The sequence below is a fragment of the Oncorhynchus kisutch genome, unplaced genomic scaffold (genome assembly GCF_002021735.2).
Source record: "Oncorhynchus kisutch isolate 150728-3 unplaced genomic scaffold, Okis_V2 scaffold1397, whole genome shotgun sequence".
In the NCBI taxonomy this organism is placed as follows: domain Eukaryota; kingdom Metazoa; phylum Chordata; class Actinopteri; order Salmoniformes; family Salmonidae; genus Oncorhynchus; species Oncorhynchus kisutch.
Genome location: NW_022263342.1, coordinates 1 through 7500, shown reverse-complemented (window position 1 = coordinate 7500; position 7500 = coordinate 1).

Genomic DNA, 7500 nt, shown 5'->3' with positions numbered 1-7500 from the left:
ATCAAAATGCAACTCTTCAATGTTTAGGTTTTCAATATATCCCAAACTGTTTCTGCATATTGGTTATTGATTTGGACACTTTGAAACTGTGTTTTGACATTGCGCTATTCCCATTTAGCAAATTGTAATTCAAAAGAAGATTGCCCAACATCCAATATATGTTTGGTTGTTGTTGAAAATGAAAGCTGAAAATATGTATTTTTGGGTCATTTTTTCAGTGTAGGTAGTTGGGTGTGGCTATGTACAGATGGGTTGTGTACAGGTGCAATGATTGGTAAGCTGCTCTGACAGCTGATGATTAAAGTTAGTGAGGGAGATATATATATATATGAACCCAATGACCGACCAATCGAAAGACTCTTGGTCCCTCTTAGTATGAAAATCAGTATCAATCCCATGTCAAAGGATTCAACTACAGAAAACAGAAACAAACAAGTGGATCAAACAGATCAATCCCACTTTTCAAATAAGCTGAAGGCGTGGTGGAGTGGTAAACACCACCCCTGGCTCTACCAGGGGCTTGAGGTGGTCTCCCACAGCTCTGCAGCCTTGCCGTTCCAATTGTGGTAGACCTGATCACCAACCACGAGGAGACAGCCTACATGGAGGAGGTCAGAGACCTGGCTGTGTGGTGCCAGGACAACAACCTCTCCCTCAACGTGACCAAGACAAAGAAGATGATTGTGGACTACAGGGGAAGGAAGACAGAGCACACCCCCATTCTCATCGACAGGGCTGTAGTGGAGCAGGTTGAGAGCTTCAAGTTCCCTTTTCTAGCCTGCTGAAGGAGTGGTAAACACCACCCCCGGCTCTACCAAGGGCTTGAGGTGGTCTCCCACAGCTCTGCTTATGTCATGTTCTGTGGCCTTGCCGTTCCATTTCTTGACTGCCGCCGCAACACAGAAATAAATACATTTAGTCATATTATATAAAACACTCAAAGTAATGGATATGGAGCATCTACAGCCTCAGTTACACCTGGCACCTAAATGTGACTTCTGTCATCTGATCACTCCAAGCAGCATTAGGTTCAGATCTACCAGGATGGCCCTTTGACAGAGTCTGGATGCAGTCAGGCCACTGAAACTAAATATTCAATATAAAGAGGTGGGGGAATAGTACATTTGACACAAATTACCTTCATAATATCAAAGAACAAATGTGTGTGCCTGAGGGGAAATTAGATTTCATACAGCCAAATGGGTGAGAAATTACACCAATATCAGTGGACAATTTACACTAATGACTTGATCGTTGATGCTAATCTGCATGTTTTGAATCTGAGAGTAAATAGAGCCGACTACAACTCTAAAAATGAAGGGTTCAACTGGAGTTGTTCTCAGACCCCCTAAGAACCGTAGGGTTCTTGGTCAATGAAAAACAGCCCCAAAAGGTTCTTCAAAGAACTTGTTAGAAGGTGGGTTCATCGAGGAACCTCCGTTGTTGCTGGACTTCTTCTGGGAACTTCGCAATTACAACTTCACTCTAAATATATGGAGAAATGTTTATTCAATAAATCTAGAAACTCCTCTCATACTGGGGAGAACCCCCCCCCCCCCAACTCCTCTCATACTGGGAAGAACCCCCCCAACTCCTCTCAGACTGGGAAGACCCCCACAGGCCTTAAGGGCCTTTTATTTTAAATGTAGTACCCGGACGGAGAAAATCCAATCAGCTTTTTATAGTTACATCGTTCGGGTAACTTACCCTAAAGTGGATACACTCCCATCAGACAACTCTCCTATCACAGTCACAAAACTCTCATGTCATACAATGCTATTCCCAAACATAACTAATCAATTAGTTGATTTTTTAACAATATTTTAACCTGCAGGAGTATTTTCTCATTCCTATGTCATGGTTAGTTCCTAGGATAATGCAACTCATACATTTTCATCTTTCAATACTTCTAAAATGGGATCCAGGTTTAAAACAATTACAGGTGCACCTTACTATCTTCTACTAGATCATAAATATCCACAGATTCCAGATGTTCTAATGTTAAAAGGCCAAAACTAGTTCACAAAGATTCTAGATATTTAACGCTAAATGACCAATTCCAGGGCATAACTGGCCACCACATTTAAAATAATTGGAATTCACCACTTCTGAGGGTCACACAGACACTTCTCAGAATGAGGTCCTTCTTCCAATAGAGTTTAACCAGGTACCATGTTTCACACAGAACCCAGTCACCCTGGCCCCTCCCCCCTACAGACCGCACCAATCCCCACTGTAATCAATTCAGTGTCAGGACGGCTCTAGGTTGCCCTCAACCGACCAATGATAGGTGTCTGAGTCGACTGACTCTCAGATCATCCTCCACTGACTCGGCACTGTTTAGACCCCCCCCTCACACAGGAAAACACACTCGGAGCCTACTGCCTTGGCCCTGTTTACACCTCCAAGGTGCCCCCCACAGAAATACACACTCAGAGCCTACGAGGCGTTTAAAACTACTTACGAGATGTGGTATCCACTCGGCTCACTGCATCTCAGATCAAAGGTGGGTCCATCGGCTACTTTCCTGAAATGCGGTCTCCCTGAGATCCCAAGTTAAAGGGATTCCTCGTGCACCATTTACACAGGTCGTTAGAAGCGGTTTCCAAGTCAAGATTCACATCCCCAAATGTGCTGGTTAAATTCTTTAATATCAAATGAGAGAATTCATCACACAAGTCAGAGTTATTCTTAAATTAAATCTTTATTCACTTAATAAGAGAGCAGGTCATTACAACATACACATATAAAGAGATTCAATTGAGTGCTTTACGATAATGATGGCTGGTCAACCCACGGGACAAAAGTACAAAGGTCTTTCATAGCCAAGATGCACCCCTTTCGATCTACATGATGACTAATAGATGTATAGAACGGGTCACAAGGTTCAGATTTGTATGAAAGATACTGATAATTCTCAGCAGACAGTATCTGCTGTAAAAACAGTACTCTGTGTAGAAACCAGGGTCTGGCCCTGGGGTCATCTCTCCCTGGTACCATATAGAACAGAAACATTAACTCATAATCTGGAATACTGTCTCTTTAGGTTAGATCACCCAAAAGACATTGTAAATCTCCTGTAAATGTGATCTCCCAGAGGCCCATCCTCAGTAGAACACAGACACAATAGTTCTAAGAACCCTCTATTCTGTAGCATAAAACAACCATTTGATCCAATAAAAGTATTATAACATAATGTTGCAGTTTTGCTCTCAGTGTCCACTGAAAGTTGACTAGTAATAACAACTGGGACAAAAAAAGTCACCCACCATGAGACCCACTAAATCTGACCAAGAAGAGGGAAACAAAAGAAAAACCCACACCAAACTTAAAGACAGGAAGCGAACCAAAAAGGTGGTTAAAATAATTTATTACAATCAATACCATTCATACTATTACAAAATCATAATTCTCATTCATTCTTAATAAAATTATATTTACAAAAACATCAAACAAAAACAAACCTCAGGGGAGCATCGTCCCTCCCCGTCATACCTAACCAATACCTAACCCTTTCCCTATCTCCCCTTCCCTAATCTATCCCCTTACCAAACTCACTCTAACACTCCCAGCCCTAAACCCCCTTTCCACCTCTCCCGTGCCACATGCTTCCCCCACTTCCTCTCCTCCCTCTTCATCCTCCCCCTCAAATCACCTTCCACCCTTCTCACTATCCCTTCCACCCCCCAATCTCTCCCTGTCTTGACTAAATTCTTCCTGGCTTCCCACAGTCCCTTTTTAAAGAGACTCATGAGAAGCCATAGCAGAAACCTGTCCCTATCCGTTCCCTTTGCTCTCCCTACGCCTCTCTCTAGCCTATGTCAAAACAAAATCACTCCTAACCACACCTAGCATCACCCGTGCCCTAGCCCATACTAGTCCGGCAAAGGCACAGTCCCAGAAGGCATGGCGCACAGTCTCCTCCCTGCCACAAGCAGATCTTGGACAGGTGGGGGATTGCACCAAACTATACCGGTACAAGATGGAAAGTACCGGCAAACGCTTATGAAGGCTCAACCAATTCAGGTCCTTGAGCCCGTTGTCCAGGCCCCGCGCCTGCACTCCCTCCCAGACCACTGACGAGATGCCCGCTACGGGCGCAGGACTCCCTGCCTGCCTGACCTCCTTGTACAGGTGCCTGTGGTCTAAACCTACTCGGGCAACTTCAACCTCGGGGTGCGCACGCAGCCACTTGGCCGCATGACCAAAGTGCCATGGCAGCTGTTCCGCCCGAGGACCCGTGTTAGACCACACCATTACGCTTCTCGCCTGATAGGAGAAGAACACCCGCAGGAGGTAACCGGACGGGTGTATCACTGGCTGAGCAAGCTCCGCTAACAAGAAAGAAACAAAAATTGAGTCCAGCTTGAGGGGGAAATGTGGTACCCCCCTACCTCCCTCCCCGATGGGACAGATCATGCGTGCCCTGGCGACCCACTCGCACCTGCCACTCCACATAAACTGAAACACAAGCCTCACTAGAGGCCTCCTCAGACAAGCCGGCAATGGGTAGATATATGCCAAATACAAAAGAGACGGCAACACATCCACCTTTAGGAGCAGGACTTTGCCCATAAAAGACAAATACCTAGCCTTCCACATTGCTAGCTTCCTCTGTACCACTGCGATACGCATGTTCCAGTTTAGCGTCACTGAGCCGGAGGTCTCAAAATGAACCCCGAGAATCCTCAGGGCCCCTTCACAGAGAGATAACCCCCCAGGCACATCCGTTCTACCGCGCCATCTTCCGAAAAACTTGACAGAAGACTTTGCATGGTTCAGAACTGCTCCCGACGCTCGGGTGAAATCCCCAAAGATGGCAAGGGACCTTGTCAGGCACGAGTCCTTGCACAACAGCAAGGAAGTGTCGTCGGCGTACTGCGTCATCTTAACACGCAGCCCACCACTTCCAGGGATCAACAAGCCTTCCACCCCTGTGTCTGCCCTAATGGCAGCCCCCAGAGGCTCCATGTACAGAACGAAGAGGAGAGCCGAGAGTGGGCATCCCTGCCTGACCCCAGACGAGAGGTCAAAAACGTCACCTAAGTGACTATTTACACTAACTCGACACCCCGCTCCGACATATAAAGTACGGATCCATCCTATAAACTTCTCCCCAAATCCTAATCTACCTAACACCCTGAATAGAAAAGATCTATTCACGCGATCAAAAGCTTTCGCCTGATCTAGCGCTGCGACCATTAAAGGCAGCCCTCTATCTTCAACCCAAGCGAAGGAATCCCTGATCAACTGTAGGTTCCATCTTATAGAGCGGCCCTCTACCCCGCACGTCTGATCCTCGTGGACGACGTAGGGAAGGGCTGTGCGCAACCGGTCTGCTAAAACCTTTGCAAGAATCTTGTAATCTACGCACAGCATGGTCAATGGCCGCCAGTTGCCAAGGTCAGTTGCTTCCCCCTTCTTATAAAGAAGTGACAGCACACCAACAGCCATTGATCCCCCCGGGACCCCCGTCTCAAGGATGGCCTTCAAGACTTCGAGAACCACTGGTCCAAGTATACCCCAAAACTTGAGGTAAAACTCAGCTGGCAGCCCATCCATCCCAGGCACCTTCCCTTTTGCCATCCTCCTAAGAGCGCTCTCAACCTCTTCTAGTGAGATCTGGGCCTCCATCACGTCTCTAATGTCCTCTGGCAACCGCCGGGACAAGTGTTCTAAAAACACGTTTCCCTGCTCTACATCTATTTCCCTTTCCTTAAATAAACCTTGGAAATGATCAGTTGTCACCCTGACCATTTCCTCTGGTTTACTTACTATACAACCATTTTCTTCCCTAACTCCATGCATTACCTTCCTACTCTGCCTGGCCCTAACCGACTTAAAGAACATAGCGGAACAAGTCTCATTATGTTCTAGAAAGCCACTATGCGCACGCTCCAGGAAAGCTCGAGCCTTCTGCTCCTGCAGCTCCCTGAGCTGCGCCTTTAGGGCTGCGAATCTCTCCCAGTTAATCGACCCGCCGAGGTTGCCTGCCTCGTACTCGAGTTCAATTAACCTTTGGATACGATCCACCTCCCTCCTTTCCTCCCTTTTTTTCCCTTCTACAATATCCTATTATAAAAGCCCTAATCCTCACCTTAACTAAATCCCACCACTCTAACACCCCCTCGCACATGGACCGGAGGCCGTCAAGCCTCCGAAAGAAACAAAAGAATGCGTCAACGAAAGCCTGCTCCTCCAGTATATCCCGATCTAACTTCCAGTACCCCTACCGAAGAGGCAGACTGGCGACCCCCACCTGCAGGAACACCCCGTCGTGATCCGTGAAGAAAACAGGCAACAGCCGCCCAGACAACTGACCCAAAGACCTGGATACAAAAATGTAGTCGAGCCTCCGCGCAACCCCCTGGAGTTGCGCCATGTAGGACCGACCATTGCCGGAGTAGTGTGCAGGCTACCATCAACCAGACCATGGCAAGCCATTAGCCCAGAGATGGCACCTGCACTGCTATCACCGCCTACCCCTAAATCTATATTAAAGTCTCCTCCTATCACCAAGTGCCTGTTTGTAACACACAGGGGCACCAGACAGTCCACCATCTCCCTCCTGTCTGCCGCCACCTGTGGCCCATACACCCCAATTAACCTATATCTAGCTTCTCTAAACTAACATCTATCCCCAAAACTCTACCCTGCATTATTACAAAAGTGTTCTCTATTTTAACCTCTCTTGCCCACACAAATCCCTACTCCGTTGAGTGCACCCCTCCTATGCCCCAAAAAGATTCCCCCCCCCCCCCCCCTTATCCACTCCCTCTTAAATTCTACACACATCCCACCATACCTCAGGTGAACCTCCTGTAAAAAACAGAAATCAAACCCCACACCCTCTAAATAACAAAAAACCGCCCCAACTTTTAACATTATCCCTTAACCCCCTTAACATTTAGACTAAAAAAGAAACAGAACTATTCATTTAATTATTAACAAACAAATAAAAAAAAAATATATTTTTCTAAAACAGGAGACTCACCGATGCTCCCCTGGTCCATCTCACCGGCGGGGACGTCCTCTCCTATCTGACGCCCCCCCCGTCCTCCATCCCAACCCATGACCCAGGCAGTGTGTTGGGTCCACCCTCCCCACCCACCATCCCCCCCTCCCTGTTTGCCTCGGGGCTGCATGTAGGGGACCCCATCTCCTCAAACAGGATTGGGATCCCTCTAGCAAACAGCCCACCGACCCCTCACTGGAGTCATCCACTAAAATGCAAGGGGCTGAGGCAAACCGGGAGGACAAATTACCCTCCCCCCCCCCCCCCCCCCCCCCCCACCACTCCTTAGCCCCCCCCCCCTCCCCCTCCACCCCCTCCACACCCCCCTCCCTCTCATTCCTGCCAAGCTCCCCCTCTTCATCCCTTTCTTCTTTGTGAAGGAGGTAGCGGGGAGACACAACGTCCCATCCCCGCTACTCCTCCACCAAATCCTCATTTCGACCTCGAGGAAGCCTGGCAGGCTGTCCCCCCCACTCCTTTCCCCC